This window comes from Dipodomys merriami, unplaced genomic scaffold (assembly GCF_024711535.1).
Source record: "Dipodomys merriami isolate MVZ:Mamm:240054 unplaced genomic scaffold, mDipMer1.0.p SCAF_1, whole genome shotgun sequence".
Lineage (NCBI taxonomy): Eukaryota > Metazoa > Chordata > Mammalia > Rodentia > Heteromyidae > Dipodomys > Dipodomys merriami.
The window spans coordinates 49160883-49181087 of record NW_027202270.1 but is presented as its reverse complement, the minus strand read 5'-3'; the positions used below and the strand labels follow the sequence as shown (position 1 = coordinate 49181087).

The 20205-nt window shown below is 38.8% G+C and overlaps 1 pseudogene; it reads left to right on the top strand.

Annotated features, from left to right (window-relative positions):
• Nucleotides 1–839: 839 nt before the first annotated feature.
• Nucleotides 840–1593, top strand: LOC138826525 (ferritin light chain pseudogene; annotated as a pseudogene).
• The last annotated feature ends 18612 nt before the right edge of the window (nucleotides 1594–20205 follow it).

Below are 20205 nucleotides of genomic sequence, written 5' to 3'. Positions count from 1 at the left end.
TCAAACCTGAAACCTTTGCTAGAGCACAAGAGGATATAAGGAAAGAGGATGGACAATGAAAATGAATGAGAACACTGAGAATTAGAAAGAAAAAGAAAATTAAAAACAGAATAAATTGAGATGCTAATGAAGTCATCCTTACTGACCATTGACTCACAAAGCCTCTGGTTAATTTTTCTCTTTTTCCCTGATTGCAAAATATGTTTGAATGCCAAAGGGTAGGCCCACTTCCATGGTCAGAGAAACAGACCTAAAAATAAGTAAGGAGCAGACAGGAAGCGATGATAAAGGACAGCCCTGTGCTGTCCAGTTTTAGCTTAAGTATGGAAAGAGGCATGCCAGTTGGAGGACGTTAGTTTATCGTTGCTACTGCATTTAAAAAGCAAAGATGGGAAAATAGAGATGCCATCATAACATCGACTGTTCTCAACCAAAATGTTTGGTTTCATATTTAAGTCTGTGCCCATTTAGAACAAAAACACATTCATTTGGGTTTGGTGGTTTGGGAATAGAGTGGAAGTGGAAGCCACAGTGGAGCATTTCTAGACAATCCTTTGCAGGCTGGAGATCTCCCTGCTGGCCACTCCCACTCCCTGATAGCCAAAATAGCAATGTGACCACGAATAATTCACAGCCTGAAATGCTTTATTTCCATCAGTTCAAATTCTCCTGCTTCTGAGCAGAAGCGCGCGCCAGTCCCGCGGATCTGTGTCTTGCTTCAACAGTGTTTGGACGGAACAGACCCGGGGACTCCTCCTTTCCACCACCAACTGCCTCTCTACTCACCACCTCTGACCTTATCTTCTCGCCCATCGCCTGCTTCCAGGACCAACCAACGCCGGTTTATTATTTTTTTTCTGTGGTTAGCTCTGTATTGACGACCAGCCATGACCTCCCAGATTCGTCAGAATTATTCCACCGAGGTGGAGGCTGTCGTCAACCGCCTGGTCAACTTGCACCTGCGGGCCTCCTACACCTACCTCTCTCTGGGCTACTATTTCGATCGCGACGATGTGGCTCTGGAGGGCGTGGGCCATTTCTTCCGCGAGTTGGCGGAGGAGAAGCGTGAGGGCGCCCAGCGCCTCCTGAAGATGCAGAACCAGCGCGGCGGCCGCGCGCTGTTCCAGGATGTGCAGAAACCTTCTCAGGATGAGTGGGGTAAAACCGTGGAAGCCATGGAAGCTGCCCTGACCCTGGAGAAGAACCTGAACCAAGCCATTTTGGACCTTCATGCCTTGGGTTCTGCTCGCACAGACCCCCATCTCTGTGACTTCCTAGAGAACCACTTCCTGGATGAAGAGGTGAAGCTCATCAAGAAGATGGGCGACCACTTAACCAACCTTCGCAGGCTGGGGGCGGCCCCTCAGGCCCAGCGGGGCGAGTATCTTTTCGAACGCCTCACCCTCAAACACGACTAGGAAATTCCAGAGTCCAGCAGCCTTTGAGGGGCCATCTCTGCCTCACCAGATATCAGGGTTTCCGCCCGAGCTTCTGCCTCTGGCCATTGGGAAACTTCCTAACTAACCATCCTGGAGCCCTTCCCAAGCCTTGGACCAAATGAAAATAAAGCTTTTTGCAGAAAAAAAAAAAAAACCCAAATTCTCCTGCTTCTATCAGATGATTCTAGCCATCACACCTCCTCTACAAACCCTTTCCTCACTCCAACAGTGGCCACTCCCTTTGTACTAGGTAGAAACACCATTCTGAGGGTTCCTTTATCATGTCATTAAATGCACTTGCCCTCTGGTAGGAACATGATGCAAATCCATTTGCTCAATGCCTGTTGCTTTGGTGGTTCACTTTAAGATCCACTGGGCCCTTCTAACTTAGTACAAATTCCACATCTAATTCACAAAGCATATAGATATCAGCAGAACCTCTTACACTAAGAAACCAACATTTGTCATTAGTGCTTTAGGTTAAAGATTCAATAAAGGAACTTTACAGAAAACAAGAATAAACCAATGGTAAGATAGTCATCCTTGTGGTGTACATACCTACTTGCTTTTGGCCTTCACCTTTGCCTTGGCATTCCATTTCAGTCACACACCAGTCTTCCCAAGTGTTCCAGGAAAGACTTTTTCTTCTTTTGGGAAACACTTTTTCTGTCTTGTTCAGCTAAAATTTTCCTTTAAACCATGAAGTATACACAATAGACTATATAAAATATAGCTTCACTTTTGAGAATAAAAAACATACCTTTTCTCTCACTTTAAGAAACAGTGGCAGGGCAATAACAAAACGCTGAAACAAGGACACAGGATGACTCATTGCAACGTTGATACCCACAAGACACTATGTTGGAAATGAACTTTACAGCTTCAGGGAGGGAGATGTGAGGGAGGTGAGGGAGGGAAGGGGAAAAACAAAGGAGGGGGTAACAATGTTGGCAAGAAATGTACTTATTACCTTAATCATGTAACTGTAACCCCTCTGTACAGCATCTTTACAATAAAATAACATTAAAAAATAAAACAGCAACAGCAAAAAAAGAAAAGAAAAGAAACAGTTGTCAAGAGCTGGTGGCTCACACATGTAGTCCTAGTTACTTGGGAGGCTGAGATCTGAGGATTGTGGTTGGAAGCCAACCTGGGCAGAAAAGTCTGTGAGATTCTTTTTTTTTTTGGGTCCGGTCGTGGGACCTGAACTCTGGGCCTGGGCGCTGTCCCTCAGCTCTTCAGCTCAAGGCTAGCGCTCTACCACTTGAGCCACAGCGCCACTTCTGGCTTTTTTCTTTTTGTTTATGTGGTGCTGAGGAATCGAACCCAGGGCCTCATGCATGCAAGGCAAGCGCTCTACCACTGAGCCACCTTCCCAGCCCCAGTCTGTGAGATTCTTATCTCCAATTAACCACCAGGAAACAAACAAACCAAAAACCAAAAAGCAGGAGTAGTTGTGTGCCCCAGAATGGTAGAGGGCTAGCCCTGATCAAAAGAAGAAAATGCTCAGGGACAGCACCCAGGCCCTGAGTTCAAGCCCCATGACTAACTGAAGAAAGAAGAAGAAGAAGAATTCAAGCCTCATGACTAACTGAAGAAAAAAGAAGGAGGAGGAGGAGGAGGAGGAGGAGGAGGAGGAGGAGGAGGAGGAGGAGGAGGAGGAGGAGGAGGAGGAGGAGGAAGAGGAGGAGGAGGAAGAGAAGAAGAAGAAGAAGAAGAAGAAGAAGAAGAAGAAGAAGAAGAAGAAGAAGAAGAAGAAGAAGAAGAAGAAGAAGAAGAAGAAGAAGAAGAAGAAGGAGAAAAAGAAGAAGGAGAAAAAGAAGAAGAAGGAGAAAAAGAAGAAGAAGAAGAAGAAGAAGAAGAAGAAGAAGAAGAAGAAGAAGAAGAAGAAGAAGAAGAAGGAGAAAAAGAAGAAGGAGAAAAAGAAGAAGGAGAAAAAGAAGGAGAAGAAGAGGCATACCATTACACTCTCCTTAAATGTCATTTCTCAATGTCATCATGTCCTTCCACATTTCAAGATAACTATGATTGCTATTTTCATGATCCCTGTTTTCAGTCTTTTGTATTAATCTAAACGTTTGCTTTTCTTTAGAGTTAGTCTAACTGATTTCTAACAATGCATAGTTAAAAATGTTATTATAAAGGTTATGTACAGAGGGGTTACAGTTATAGGTCAGGTAAAGAGTACATTTCTTTTTTGGACAATGTCACCCCTTCTTTTACTCTCTCCCACATAGTTTGGTTTTTAAGAATCAGAATAATCACAAATGAGCTGACAGAGGTTTTTCAGCCTAACGAGGCTGCATTTTCCATGGGAGTTTAAGTGCTGGTCTCTTATGCCTGTAACCCTACACTCAGGAGGCTGAGATCTGAGAATCACAGCTAGGCAAGAAAAGTCCGTGAGACACTTACCGCCAATAAACAGCCAAAAAGCTATAACTCAAGTGGTAAAGTGCTAGCCCTGAGCAAAAATGCTCAAAGACAGTGCCCCAACTCTGAATTCAAGCCCCAGGACTGGCCACAAACATACACACACAGATACACAGACACACAGACACGCACACACACACACACACACACACACATAGACACATACAAACACACACATAGAACACAGGATTTTCCCTGACACCCACATATCCAATATTATGACCACAGTGACCTCTTGCCTTCCTTTGTGCTCTGTGCTTACCTCCTTACAGCTTCTCATCCTACTACATCATATCTTCAGCTGTCCCTCTTTCTTTATTGAGTGTTCTTGTTTAAAGCTAGCACTCTACCATTTGAGCCACAGCTCTACTTCTGGCTTCTTGGTAGTTAATTGGAGATAAGGATACTGGGCAAGACTTTCCTGCTCAGGCTGGCTTTGAGCCATGATCCTCAGATTTCAGCCTTCTGAATTGTTAGGATTACAGGTATGAGACACCAGAGCCTGGTAATATATCTTATTCATTGTAATAAGTCATCTAATACCTTTGAAATTCACATATATATAATTTCATATATGTATATATATGGCTCAGTATATGAAATTAATCACAAATTACAAAGTAAAATATGTCTTCTTAATAATTTGAATTAATATTAGGAAAGGATAAGTTGTTCTTTTAGTGTGTATTATTTGTACAAAGTGGTTTTATGATGTCATTTCCATACATGCATACAATGTACAGTGATCAAAGTCATCATCTCTAATGATCATACTTATATCCTTTCTTTTTTTCTGTTTTTGGCAGTCCAGGGGCTTGAACTCAGGGCATGGGAATGGTCCCTGAGCTTCTCTTGCTCAAGGCTAGCACTTTACCACTTGAGCCACATCTCCACTTCTGGCTTTTTCTGTTTATGTGGTACTGAGGAATCAAACCCAGGGCTTCACACAAACTAATAAAGCATTTTACCACTAAGTCACATTCCCAGCCCTACTTATACCCTTTCTAAAACAATTTTAATGGGTTTCATTATTCAATTGTATGGAACATATGTATGGAACACTTTGATCAGATTCATTCATCCCTCACCCCACTTTTTGTTCACTGCCTTTTAATTATTTCCAACCTCAAACAGGCTCCTATGTTATTTTTGTCTCATTCTTTGTATTTTTTTATAAGTTCTGATAGAAATTAGTAGTGAATCCATCTGCTTCTGGGCTTTTCTTTCAGAGACTCTTTAGGACTATTTTAATCTCATTACTTGTTATAGATCTCTGTAAGTAGATATGGCCTCTTGGGTCAATTTCTGTAAGTCTTTTTTTTTTTCCATCAGTCATAGGGCTTGAACTTGGGAGCTTGGTGCTATCCCTGAGCTCTTTTGCTCAAGGCTAACACCCTACCAATTTGAGCCCCAGCACCACTACCTGTAAGTCTAGCCATTTTTTCCTCTAGATTTTCCAGTTTTCAAATTATTCCCCAATGATTTTCTGGATTTCATTACTGTTGTGATATCTGATTTTTCATCTCTAATTTTATTGATATTGGTCTTTTCCCTCTCTCTTGTGATTTGGCTTAAAGTTTTGTCAATCTTTTCATCTTTTCAAGGATTCAACTTCTTGTTACATTGTTTCTTTGTATTGTTGCTTAGTCTCTATTTTACTTTTTTTTTTGGGGGGGGGGGGTCTGGTCGTGGGGCCTGAACTCTGGGCCTGGGTGCTGTCCCTCAGCTCTTCAGCTCAAGGCTAGCGCTCTACCACTTGAGCCACAGTGCCACTTCCAGCTTTTTTCTTTTTTCTTATGTGGTGCTGAGGAATCGAACCCTGGGCCTCAGGCATGCAAGGCAAGCGCTCTACCACTAAGCCACCTTCCCAGACCCTATTTTACTATATTTTTTTCCTATGATTTTTATTATTATTTTTTCCATTCATTGCTTTTGGGTTCAGCCAGTTTTTGTTTTTCTAAGGACTTGAGGTACATAATTATGTTATTTATTTGAGATCTGTAGAAGAAGATATTCGATCTCTTTTTGATTATAGCAATTCTGTTCTGCTGCCCTCCATTTAGTTTTTATCATATGTACTTTATATATACTTTTTTTAAAAGAAAGTCCTTTATTTATTTAATTTATTTTTGCACATTGTGGGGTCTGAACTCTGGATCTGGGCGCTGTCCCTCACCTCTTCAGCTCAAGCTAGTGCTCTAACACCTGAGCCACAGCGCTACTTCTGGCTTTTTTCTTTTTGCTTATGTGGTGCTGAGGAATCGAACCCAGGGCCTCAGGCATGCAAGGCAAGCGCTCTACCACTGAGCCACCTTCCCAGCCCCTTTATATATACTTTTTAATTTGAATGTAGTATCTTATAATTATAAAATATATTGAAGAGATCCATTTCAAGAACATTTTTACATTTTCCAATTTTTATCCAATCAAAATTCTCATAAAACGTCTTTAGAATGTTATTATAAGCTTTTTTTGATCATAGGATAAATTTCTATGAATAGAATTGCTGTGCCAGTTTGACAAACTTTTAAGCCATTACTATATTACTACACAGTGGTAAGCAGCAATTTGGAAATGTGATATTAACTTCTAATCCTATCATCATCACTCACATGTTCTTACCAACACTGAGCATAGTGAAGAAACCTTGCCAATTATTTTTAGTGGAAGCATCTTCTATATTTCCTATAGCTCAGATTTTTGTATTTAATTACTACATTGATTAACACTTCATGCTTTAGACATCATTTTCTTCCTCTTTCATTAATTGCTTGTGAATGTACTTGGTTCACTTTCCTGACAGAGTGTTATTAATCTTATTTATTTTAAACAGTTACTTCTATAATTAGATATGTCAGCCTTTAGGTTCTCCTAGATTATCATAGGCAGAGTAATAACTTTCCACAAATGCCCATATACCACGGCTCAGGAAACCTCTGAATATACTGTGTTTCTGGGCAAAGAGCATTAAAGTTGCTAATCATGTGACCTTTGAAGTAGGAAGATATGGTGAACCAATTACAATTTTAAGGTTGTTAGAAGTGAAAGTTAGAGAAGAAAGGATCACATTTAGAGGGATAAAAAGATGCTACAACCCTAGCTTTGACAACAGAGGAAGGAGCCACAAAACAAGGAATGCTGGTGGGTTCTGGAAGCTGGGAAAAGCAAGAAACAGATTTTCTTTTGAACTTCCAGAAGAAACACAGCTCTGCCAGTACTTCGATTTTGCCCAGTTGAATCTATTTCAGATTTCTGGTGTCTGAAAATGTAAAATAATAAATCTGTATTGTTTTAAACTACTAAATGGATAAAAATTTGTTATAGCTGTAACAGAAGGCTGAAAAATGTGTTGCAATGTTTTTCTAATTTTATTTTATTTCCATCCATCCATCCATTCATTTAAAGATAGGCCAGCCAAGAATTTACTATGTAGTCCAGGCTGACCTTGAACTTGAAATCCTTCTATCTTAGCCTCTCAGGAGCTGGGATTACAGGTGTGGAGTACTCCATTCAGTTTAGAAGTGCTCATTAATGGGGCTGGGAAGGTGGCTCAGTGGTAGAGTGCTTGCCTTGCATGCATGAGGTTCAATTCCTCAGCACCACATAAGCAGAAAAAGCCAGAAGTGGCGCTTTGGCTCAAGTGGTAAAGAACTAGCCTTGAGCTGAAAAGCTGAGAGACAGCGCCCAGGCCCAGAGTTCAGGCCCCATGACCGACCCCGCCCCCCCCCACCCAAAAAAAGAAGTGCTCATTAAAACAATGAACAAATAAAAAAATCTAAGGAAGTTGCTTTCCCCTGGACATGAGGTTTCTTTTCCTTTGTCTCTTGGTGACTGCACTGAGGTTAGACAGCACAGGGGTGAGTCACATGGCTAAGGCTGAGAAGAAGATGCTGCTACCAGGGTAGGAAGGCTGGTGTCACAGTCAGAAAACTGGGTATATATAGAAAGGTTAAGGAAATAAGCAAATAAATTAAAATTCAGAAACCAGATTTCTCATCATCAGAGAAGGCATATACAAATGAATATAGGAAGCTAATGTATTTGATTTGAAAGAGAGAGAAAGAGAGAGACTGAGACCTAGAGAGATGTATATAATCATAACATGCATTGTTGCTATGGCTATAAAATCACAGCTGTCTGATAAGGCCTAAAAGTACTGAGCACTCTGGGTATCTAGATACTGATTTTTAAACATCTCTATGGGGTCCATGGCGCATTGGATGATTCCAAGAGAGGAACAAAGAAGATCTTAGGGATGCAGAAAGTATGACAGTGTCCAAAGAAAGAAAATAAAAGGCCTTTGAAAATAAAATTTCTGGGAGTTAGCTTATAAGAGGACCTTTTGGCTTATCAGAACATCAGAACAAGCAATAATAATAAGCAGATTATAACACATTGAGTGAAGTGGAACTCCACCACTTCAGTGAATAAATGAATGATGAAAACATTTTCTTGGCAACATCAAGCCAACAAATCAATATAGATGGAATGACACATGTCAGAAAAGAAGGTGAATCAGGCAAGGAGGCATTAGTGGATGTCAACTCCAGGTGGCCAGAATGTGATAAAGAATTATATATTCATGTAGACCTAGAGTAACTCCCCAGAAAACACTTTTACCTACAAAGTAGGAAATAGTGAACTTATGTTGCAAGTACTATATTAAAAAGGATTTTAGGGCTGTTTCAATGAAGCATCCACGACATTGTAAAAATGTTATTACATTGCACAATAGTAGTTTTAGTATAGGAGACACTTTTATGCAAAATACATTATGGGATATTTAGTAATCATGTCACTGAATCTTAAGATGATTCAGATAGAGGTTAAGACAAAAATCATAATGTTCTTTTTTTTTGGTCAATTGTAGGGCTTGAACTCCAGGCCTGGGCACTGTCTCTGAGCTCTTTTGCCCAAGACTACTGCCCTACCAATTTGAGCCACTTGTTTTGAGTAGTTAATTTGAGATAAAAGTCTCATGGGAACTTTTCTGCCATGGCTGGCTTCAGTGTCCTGAGTAGCCAGGATTACAGGCATGAGCTTCTGGCACCCAACAGTGATGCTTTTAAAAAAATTACTATTATTTTACACTGGAATCTTTGAATATTAATTGATAAGAGCATGAAATTATTGTACTTCATAGGAAAGTGATATTTTTCAGGTCTGTGTGTTACTAATCAAAAGCAACTTAAGCATAGAAGCATGAGAAAACAAATACAGTTTAAGAAATAAACACCAGAACAGTTTATTTCTTAGCATTAAAAAAATCTATTATCTCTAATGTAAATGGATTAAAATGGACTCAATTAAAGAATCTGTTACTTTAGCCGGGCGCTGGTGGCTCACGCCTGTAATCCTAGCTACTCAGGAGGCTGAGATCTGAGGATCGCGGTTCAAAGCCAGCCCGGGCAGGAGAGACCGTGAGACTCCTATCTCCAATAAACCACCAGAAAACCGGAAGTGGCGCTGTAGCTCAAGTGGTAGAGCGCTCGCCTTGAGCTGAAGAGCTGAGGGACAGCGCCCAGGCCCAGAGTTCAAGCCCCACGACCGACAAAAAAAAAAAAAAAAAAAAGAATCTGTTACTTTAAAAAAGCTTATAAATATACAATGAGAGCCTCATACACAGCACCCAAAGATCACAGAGTAACAGCACTATAACACTGATGCAATTTGAAACTTCCAGTGTGTTCCTTAAAGTTTTAAAATCATTCATTGTACTTCTGATTGTGACAGAAAACATATATTCTTTTACTCAAATTGGAAATCTTTCTTTCTCCCAGGAGACACTGGCAGAGGAAAATAATTCTCAAGGTTAAGAAGTGAAGAATTGTGGCCATCAATGTGATTATGTATTAAAGCAATATCAGTACTTTAGATGGTAGACAACAGTCTAATGCTTTGTGTCCAAATAAGGAGCATGTTGGATCTCTGAAAAATAGACCTTCTGTTACATGGAACCCGGTGTTTCTCCAAGGGCTTCGCAGCAACTGATTACACAAGTTTGGAAGTTGAGTCCAAAGTGCCGAGTTGAGATACTCTGAAGCCTTCTTAAGTATCAGCACAGCATAGGGCAGGCAAAAGAAGAGATGACCTTTTGAGGTACCTTCCACCTTCACCAGCTCCCCACAGGAAAACTGGTATAAACCAAATACAAGTATCACAGGAGGTTCATGGAAAGGGAATGCATGATAGAGACAATCATATGATACCATGGTGACTTGAAGAGTTGGACAGACAGGCTATATCAGAAAGAGCCCTGCCATGGTACGTGACGTAGGTCCTCTATCACACAGCCTACAAAGATGTTTGAAAATGTACTAGTGACCAGACTTTATTTTCTGCTGAAAGGAAGACATTAATTCTTCCCTCAAAATATTTTCAAGAACCAGATCTTAATTAAAGTTGTCACAGCGCTCAGTATACAGCGCTCAGTATAAAAATTAGTAAGCAAGAAAAGCAACACTGTCAACCATAGTCAATAGAGGTAGACTTGGGATGTATATATTAAAAATAGTGGATATGACTTGGAAAGAGAAGAGCTACAATAAATGTAGCAGCACAATTGAGAAGTCCAGCAGAAGAATGGAAACCTTAATAAGATCAAAATGAAAATCTATAAATAAAAAAAATACTCTGTGTGTGTGTGTGTGTGTGTGTGTGTGTGTGTGTGAGAGAGAGAGAGAGAGAGAGAGAGAGAGAGAGAGAGAGAGAGAGAGAGAGAGAGAGAGAGAGAGAGAGAGAGAGAGAGAGAGAGGAGAGAGAGAGAATCTGTGTCCTGTTCCTGAGCTTGAACTCAAGGCGTGGGTACTGTCTTGAGGTTTTGTGCTTCATGTTAGTGCTCTACCACTGAAGCCATAGCTTTTTGGTTGTTAATTGGAAATAGGAGTCTCATGGATTTTTCTACCCAGGCTGATTCACTTTTGGCATTTTGGTGGTTAATTGGAGCTAAGAGTCTCCTGGAGTTTCCTGCCTGGGCTGGCTCAGAGCCATTATCTTTAGATCTCAGCCCTCCTGAGTAGCTAGGATTATAAGCTTAAGCCACCAGTGCTCAGCAAAACAAAACAAAACAAAACTAATAAATAAATAATCCTACTTTTGAAATGAAGAGCTCATTTGACTAGCAATAGATTGAGAGGGGGGAAAGTTAGATACAAACATATACCCTAAAACAACCCAGAGGTGCTACAGAAGATTTGAACAATATTAGCAATTGACACAGTTTTATAGAACTCTTCATTGATTCTACTTGAAACACTGCACACAACTGCCCACATGCTAAGCCATGAAATGTCTCAACAAATTTCATAAGGTAAAAATAACAAAGACTATGGTTTCTGCCCACAACAGAATTAAACTAAAATTCAATAATAAAATATGGATTATCCTTAAACTATTTAGACAACAATCAACAAACTTACAATGAACTTATAGGATGAAAGGAAAATTGGAGAATTATTTGAACTGGGTGATAAAGAAACCATAATACATCATAATTTGTGGAAAGGAGCTAAAACATTATAGGGGATTGGTAGTTTTAAACCAGATGAAAGAGCTTTGAAAAAGAGAAAGAAAGAGAGAGAGAAATAGTGCAAGAGTAAGAGAGACAGAAAGAGAATAAACCCCCAAATAAAGAAAAATTTATAAAACTTAGAGGAGAATGTTATGAAATAGAAAATGGACAAATAATTGGTTCTTTGAAAACAATAGTAACATTGCTGAACATGTAGCACCCATAATCAAAAACATTGATACAAATTATGCAGTGAATACTCTCATAATATCCAGTGAACATATGTGAAAATGAAATCAGGTGACTTGAGGGGAAGGGTGGAATTAGAAGAAAAAGAAGAAGAATGATAGAGAGGAGTGACATTGATCAAAATGCATTTTACTTATGATTGGACATGGGACATGTTGAATTGAAATCCCTTTGCACATGTACTTAATAAACACAAATTATTAACATGAAGCATAAAAGAGGTACTATTTATATGAGGCATATCAGGTACTTCACTAACAACCTTCCCAACAATAAGGGGATATTTTAGACAAATTTATGCAAATAAATTTATATCTTACATCAGATAAACAAATTCCTTGAAAATACAATTTACTAAAATTGATGAAAGAAAACTCATAATGATGAGGTAAGGTATTGCAAACTGTAATATCAGCACCTGAGAGGCTAAAGCAGGGGGATCAAGCATTTGAAGCGAGACTGTTTGTAGAAAAGGGAAAATAAAGAAAAGGAAGTAAATAGAAAAAGAGAATGCAAAAGGAAAAGTTGGAATAAAAAGCCCTAAATTAACTTTCTCATAAAAAATTCCAGACACAGATGGCTTCATGAGCAAATCATAAATCATAATACCTTTCAGCAGATGAAGGCAGTTGAAACAACTTCCCAAATAGCTTTATAAAACCATCATAACCTTGATAGTAAAACCTGACAAAAATACTACAAGAAAAGTTCCATATTGATACTGCTTATGATATAACATAAAAACATCTAACAAGGTATTGGCTAATAAAATCAATAAAGCTATAAAATGTATATTATAATGGATATTTTAACCAGGGAACCATTGCAAGAACAGAAAAAAACATTATGCAGAAAAAAACACCAAAGCCAGGCACTGGTGGCTCACGCCTGTAATCCTAGCTACTCAGGAGGCTGAGATCTGAGGATCTCAAAGCCAGCCTGGGAAGGAAAGTCCATGAAACTCTTATTTTTAATAAACCACCAGAAAACTGGAAGAGGCACTATGGCTCAAATTGTAGAGCACTTGCCTTGAGCTGAAGAGCTAAGGGACAGCCCCCAGGCCCAGAGTTCAAGCCCCAGGAATGAAAAAAAAATGTATTTTTATCCACAGGAAGAATGATTTTACATAATAAATAAGTAAATATACATTTATATGTATTACAAATATATATATATGTATATATGTTCTTAAAGAATCCATTAACAATTCCCACAAGTAAGTTCCACGAGATCACAAAATACGAGGTCAATATGTGAAAATTAATTGCATTTTTCTATGTATTTACAGTAAACAATCCAAAAATTAAACTAAAAACACTAAGAATGCTGTCACTATTTGTAATAGCAACAAAAAGCATTACAATTTAGAAAAAATTTTAACAGGATAAGTGAAAATTATGAACTCTACAAATCATTGCTGAATGTTATTGGTTATCTAGCTAAATAGAAAAACACCCATTTACATAGACCAAGAGCTCTCCTGTTGAACTATTGTAATTAAGATAGCATGCAAATGGATAATAATTGAAAGTATGCTAGCAAATAGGTGCTCAAAGCTCATGCATGTGCATGTGCATGCATGTGTGTGTGAGCATGTGGAAACAGACACACACACACACAAACACACACAGAGTACAGTGACTTCAAACAGCGGTGTCAAGACAATTCCTTTGAGAAAGAAAGCACCCAAATGCTGTTGGAACAATGAAAGAGTTTTATGGAATGAAATAAGTAAACAGTTACATCCTGCATCACTGCATATTTAAAGCAATTTTAAGATAAGAGTATTGAATTTGAAAGCTAGGACAAGAAAGCTTCTAGAAGCAAACTAGAAAAATTATTTTCACAAAGTGGGGGAAGACAAGCACTTACAAGAGACATATAACATACCAGTCATTAAAAGCCAAAACCTGACAAATTACACAGTCAAAAATAAGAGCTTCTATTTATAAGATTATTTCTTTGTTGCTTTGTATGTCCCTCCCCCACAGTATAACCCCTGCTTTCACTGTATTTGATGTCGGTATAATTTGTGGAGGGGAAGGGGAAAAACAAGTCGTTTAAATAAGGATACAGGTGGACCAGTTACAGCAATGAGAAGTACAAGTTGTCATGTCAAAAATGAACTTTACAACTTTGGTGGGGGGGGAAGGATTGGGTGGGGGGGGTGAGGGGAGGCTGGGAAGGGATGTGAAGGATAAACAAAGGAGGAGGTTACAATGCTTGATAAGAAATGTACTCATTAACTTGCCCATGTAATTGTAAGCCCTCTGTACAGTATGTTCACAATAAAAAAAAAAAAAAAAGAGCTTCTGAGGCTGGGTGCAGTAGTTCACACCTGCAATCTAAACTTCTTTGGAAGCACAGGTAGAGCATAGGTTTGAGGCCAGCCCATCCTCCCCCCCCCCACCAAAGAAAAAAAGAAGGAAAACAAAACAACAACAAAAAACCCAGTTAGTGAAATCTTATCTAGAAGAACTAGGTGGGTTTGGCAGTACACACCTATAATCCCAGTTAGGAAGAAGGTGGAAAGAGGAGGAACACCACCTGAGATCAGTCCAGAATAAAAGCAAAACTGAAAGATAAACTAAAGCAAAATATCTGAGGATATGGTGCAAACAAGACCCTGAGACCAAAACCACAGTACATCCTTTGGCAAGGATGTGAAAACACTGAGTACTCCAAATTCTCATGCATTACAACAGGAATATCACTGCCACAAACGAGCAAACAAAATCTCACCAGGGCAGTGAACTGGCTCAAGCAATAGAGTACAAAACTCTGAATTTAAACATAGTACCACCAAAAGACTGGCAGAGAGAGAGAGAGAGAGAGAGAGAGAGAGAGAGAGAGAGAGAGAGAGAGAGAGAGAGGGTGGGGGGAGAGAGAGAGAAAGAGAGAGAGAGAGAGGGAGGGAGAGAGGGAGAGAGAGGGAGAGAGAGAGAGAGAGAGAGAGAGAGAGAGGGGGAGAGAGAGAGAGAGAGAGAGAGAGAGAGAGAGAGAGAGAGAGAGAGAGAGAAACCCAAACACTTTAGCACTATTTTTAAAAGCTAAACATATATGAAGTCAATGAGTTTATTCCTAGGGGTTAACGTTAAAACAATGAAAATGTATTCACAAAATGATTTGCATACAAATGTTCATAGAAAACACATTCAAAATCAAATTGGAACAACTTATACATCAGTGGAAATTTGATTTTAAAAATGTGATATTTCAGAGCATGTACACAGGAAATATTACCTAGCATCTTATAAGAAAGTCTACAAGTAGACAAAATCTCATTTATTAATCATGAACGCATAATGAACAACCTAAACCAGACACTAAAATATAAAATATATAATTCCACTTTTAGAAAAACAAGATTAACAAGCATGAATAGATGCTGACAGAAATCATGAAGTGCTTGAAAAATTCCTGAGTTAAAATTCAACTGGCGGGCAACAAAAGGATACCATCTGGTATGACAGAAATTTATCTATTTAGATCTGGTGGACAGTTATAAGGACAACTATAAGTCAAATTCATCAGTTAGGATCTATGCATTTTACTATATATGAATTATACCATAATAAAAAATAGGTGCCAGCAGCTCATGTCTGTAATCCTAATTACTTGGGAGATTGAGAAGGGGAGGATTACAAATTGAGGCCAGCCCAGGAAGAAAACTTTGTAAGATCTCTTCTTAGCCCATAGTCAGCTCAGTGGCTATCATCATAGCTTTTTGCAAAGCTGAGATGGGGAGATTGGGACAGAAAAGTCCATGAGATTCTATTACAACAACAAAAAGTATGATGAATAGCTGTCATCTGAACTATAACAGGAAAATGAAAATAGGCAGCTCTTGATTCAGAGATACTCCCCAGCAGACAGTAAGAATAACCAGCACAGAATAAAAGGGGGCTGAGACATGGCTCAGCAATAGAGTCCCTGTCTAGCGATACTCTGAGTTCAAACCTCACTATAAATATAAATGAGTGAATGAACAGAAAAGAAGTTATTGCAGGGAGGAAGTAAGTTACGAATGTATCATTTCCTATGGTTCAGATGTAGCTTGTCCTCCAGAGATTCAGGAAATGGACTCATGACCTTATTCACGTAACTGTAATCCTTCTGTATAGAATTACAATAAAAAATACATACTAAAAACAAGACTAGTCCTCACTGTGGCAGAGTAGAGAGGTGATAGAACTTTTAGGAAGAGGTGCCTACTGGAAAACATTCAACAACTTAAGGAGTTAGAAAGGATTAATGCTGTTCTCAATAACCTGGTTCTCATGAAAGTAAATTATTACCTGCCCAATTCCTGAGTCCTTCCCAGGCTTCCTGTGTCATTGTAGGATCTCTTCTGCAATTTTGTGACCCAGCTATAAAGCCTCACTAGAGGAGGAACCCTTAGGGCCACTTGATCATGGGCTTTCAGCCACCAAAACTGTGAGCCAAACAAATCTCTTTTGTTTATAAAATACCTAGCCTCAGGTATTTTGTTACAGTGACAATAAACAGACTAATATAGTATCTAAATCTGAGGAATACAAAGTTTAAAAACATACAGACCTGGGACCTAATTGAGAAGCAAAAATAAGGTGAGGAAGTACCTACAATATGACTGTGTAAAAGGACAGGTATAGTCATTTAAATATTTACAAATTACACTCTATAAATTTTGGGGTTCATGATAAAATGATTTGTTAAAGATATCTCAACTTCCTGTCAATTTTACAGCCTGTGAAACACTCAACTTAAAATGTAGAAACTTCAAAGCCATGCACTTGCTTTCCTAGGCTCCACTGTCTCCTGGGTAGAGCACATGAGTAGGCTCAGTCAATCTGCTGGGAGAATGGTTATTCTCCTGGATATTCAACTGAAAGCTAGTGAGAAAAGAAGCAGGCAGTGGAAATTCATTATGGCAGCCATAGCAGCAGCAACTACAATGATCTGGTTACAGATGGCCCAGAGTGTTGGTGGTATGGCAAGGATTATGATCCAGTAGCCAATATCTACAGCTGGTGATGCCAATGTCAGGAGAATAAAGGCTGGCCATGCCAGTGTCAAGAGAAGGAGCAGGATTTGGTATTTGATGGCAGTCAAAACAGGATCCTGACCAGCGAAGTTTTACAGAATAATCTTAGCTTCAAAGCTTTGTACTTTGCTTTCCGTAATATTTTCCTTAATCCTTCCCCAAAGGGTCACAAAATATCCATGATCATTCAATATCCTGTCAACAAACTCCTTTCCACTTAAATCAACCAGAGTTAATTTCTGTTGCTGGAAGTAAGAACTGCAATGGGTGGAAAAATAAAATTACAAACGCATTCTAACACAGAGTCATAAAAACAATGCTTGCCCTAGTTAACAAGATGATAAAAAAAAGTTAGTCTCCTTTTATACAAAAGGTATCAAAAAGTATTTTATACTTAATGTTTTAAAGCATAAGACCCACTGGAAAACACTAGATTTCTCTCCTCATTCACACAGTGGTAGGCTGAAAACATCCAGCTTGTGGTGTATATGCAGCCCTCAAAATCATTTGGTATCTAACATATGCTTCTTATGTTCTACCTGTGGCCCATCTGCCTATGTTGAGAATTTTGTAGGGATCAAAAATGATGTTATGCAATGAGATGTACAAGTCGTTATGTCGAAAACGAACTTTATAACTTTGGTGGGGGGGTGGGGAGGAAGATTGGGTAGGGGCGAGGAGGAGGATAGGAAGGGATGGGAAGGGAAAACAAAGAAGGCTACAATGCTTGATAAGAAATGTACTCATTATCTTGCCCATGTAATTGTAACACCTCTGTACAGTATTTTCACAATAAAAACAAATGTTATGATAGCCAAATAGCCCTTGGCAGTATAAAGATTCTGGTCCCTTGTAGGGAATACCTTGTAGTCACAATAGGTTAGCTAGAAATAAATACTTTCATTACTAATATCAAATGAGCATGGTCTCCATGACTGATAGAGTAGTCAAGGAAATGCGGCATCTGTGGGCACTGCTCTGAAGTATGGAGATGAGGGAAACATCCCACTTGTCCTTATTGACTGAGGGTTCTCAGCCCTCAGATTTACAAGGTCTGCTTGATAGTAATGCAAGATTTCCTTCTCTATATGTCCTTTGGGTAATGAGTTGCATAAATTTATTTTGTGCTATGTGAACTTGTACTTTTTGGTTCTATTATTCTCACACTATAGAATTTTGTAAAGAAGCCTGGGGTCTCTGTCATATTGCACTTTGATGTAATAATGCATATATTGCAATAATTCTTTATCAAGATTTTGTTAAAGTTGATCATCTGTCAAGCTAAACCATTTTTATTTTTCTCAATTCCTCCCTCTCTTTCTGTCTTTCTCATTTCCCCTCTTCATTCTCTTTAATACTAGCATCCATACAAAAAATGTTCATATTCAGGGAACTAACCTATCATCCACAGTGTGAATGAGAAGAGAATTCTAATAGTTTCCAGTGGGTCTTAGGCTTTAAAGCATTAAGTATAAAATACTTTTTGATATCTTTTGTATTAAAGGAGACTAACTTCTTATACCATCTTGTTAACTAGGACAAGCATTGTTTCTGTGACTCTGTGGTAGAATGCATTTGCAATTTAATTTTTCCACCCATCACAGTTCTTATTTCCAGCAACAGAAATTAACTCTGGTTAAGTCTACCTGAATCATCATGTGACATGGGCTTCATTATCTTGCCTTCATTGAGATGTCTTTTGGGTGAGACAAAAGACACATAAAATTTGACAATCATTTCAGGTAGTAGTCAATGTAACAAAGGAATAAATCTGGTGATTTGGTTCCTCTATCAACAGCAGTCTCTTTTGAAGCTGTGTTACTGAGCTACATAAAAAATGGAAGGAGGAACGGATGCTTTTATTTAGGATTCGGAGTACAGGAGGGGAAGCAAGAAGCAAGGTAACATCTGACACAAATAAAGGTAGAAACTGCAGAGAAAATGTGGCCTGAGAGGAGACAAGGGGCAAGGCTGACAGGGCCATGTAGGTTACGAAGGCTACAGCGAGGCGTGTGAATGTTATTTGGAGAACAGCTGAAAGCCAGTACAAGATTAAAACAAGGAGCAATAAGATCTTGGTTTGAGAATTTAACTCATTACTATAGAAACAACAACCGGAGGAATTTGCTCAACAAGAGTGAAGAGATTATCTGAAGCTTGCATGGGCTACTATGATGAACTAGAGAGACACAGAAGTTTACCGCATCATAGATATGAGAGGAGAGCATTTCACAATTTTAAAGGCTTTCCAGTTGTTATGCTGCACTCAATGTGGATGGAAAGGGGTGGTGAAATGAATAGTAGATTCTACTCTGTGTTTCTTCTGTTCTGTTTCTAAATCCTATGAAATCACAGTGAACTTATAGGGTGAAAAAAATCCACAAATCCAAAGCAAGAAAGAACAGGGAGCTGGGTGCCAGTGTTTCATGCCTAGAGGCTAAGATCTGAGGATCATGGTTCAAAGCCAGACCAGGCAGAAAAGTCCATGGGGCTCTTATCTCCAATAAACCACTCAAAAAAGCCGAAAGTAGTGCTGTGGCTCAAGTGGAAGAGAGCTAGCCTTGAGAACAAAGAAGCTCAGGGAAAGAGCCCAGGCCCTGAGTTCAAGCCCCAGGACCAGAAAAAGAAATAGTAGAAACAAAAAGAAAGAAAAGGAGGTAACCTGTCATCATATTTCCCAAGGCCTCAATCAGAGCACCCTACAGAAAAGAACAGAGTCAACAAGTCCTTTCACACCACTGAGCTTTCCAGAAAGGACACGATGGATCATCAGATATTTGAGCAAAGCATTCATTATGAAATTTCGAGGGTAAAACCAATAGAAAAAAAAAGTCACAATGGAGAAAACAGAATTGAACATAGGTAGAAACTTTAAAACAATTAACAAGCCATTAATATTCTTGGAAAGATAAAAAAAAGTTACATTCATAAAATAATATAGTGGCTCACATTTAGAGAATGAGCCAAATGATAGAAAATAACAGGTCAAGGCTTAAAGTTTAAGTAGAGAATGCTCTGTTTTCTACTTCAAAATAGACAGTGGCAACAGTAAACTTCCCAAATGGATCCATATATCAGGGAGCTGATATAACAAGATTTCTTTAAAAAAATGCAAAAGAGATGCAATTAAGAAATATTTGAAATTGGCAACAAGGTCAACCACCCCCCCCAAAAAAAAAATCCCCAACCTGTTGTTTGCATGTACTGTATCTAGTTCTTTCTTAATTTATTTTTTTTCCATTGGTTTATCCCTGGAAATCACTTTGATTCTGGTACCCTGCGTCTTTTATATACATTTATCTGATTTGGGGAAGGAAAGGGGAATAACAAAATGCTGAAACAAGGATAAAGGATGACCCATTGCCACAATGATACTCACAAGACACTAGGTCAAAAATGAACTTTACAACTTGGGGGCAGGGAAGGAAGGGATAGTGGGAGAAAAACAAAAGAGTAGGTAACAATGTTGGACAAAATTGTACTACTCATTACCTTATTCATGTAACTGTAAACCCTCTGTAAAGCATCTTTACAATAAAATAAAAATTAAA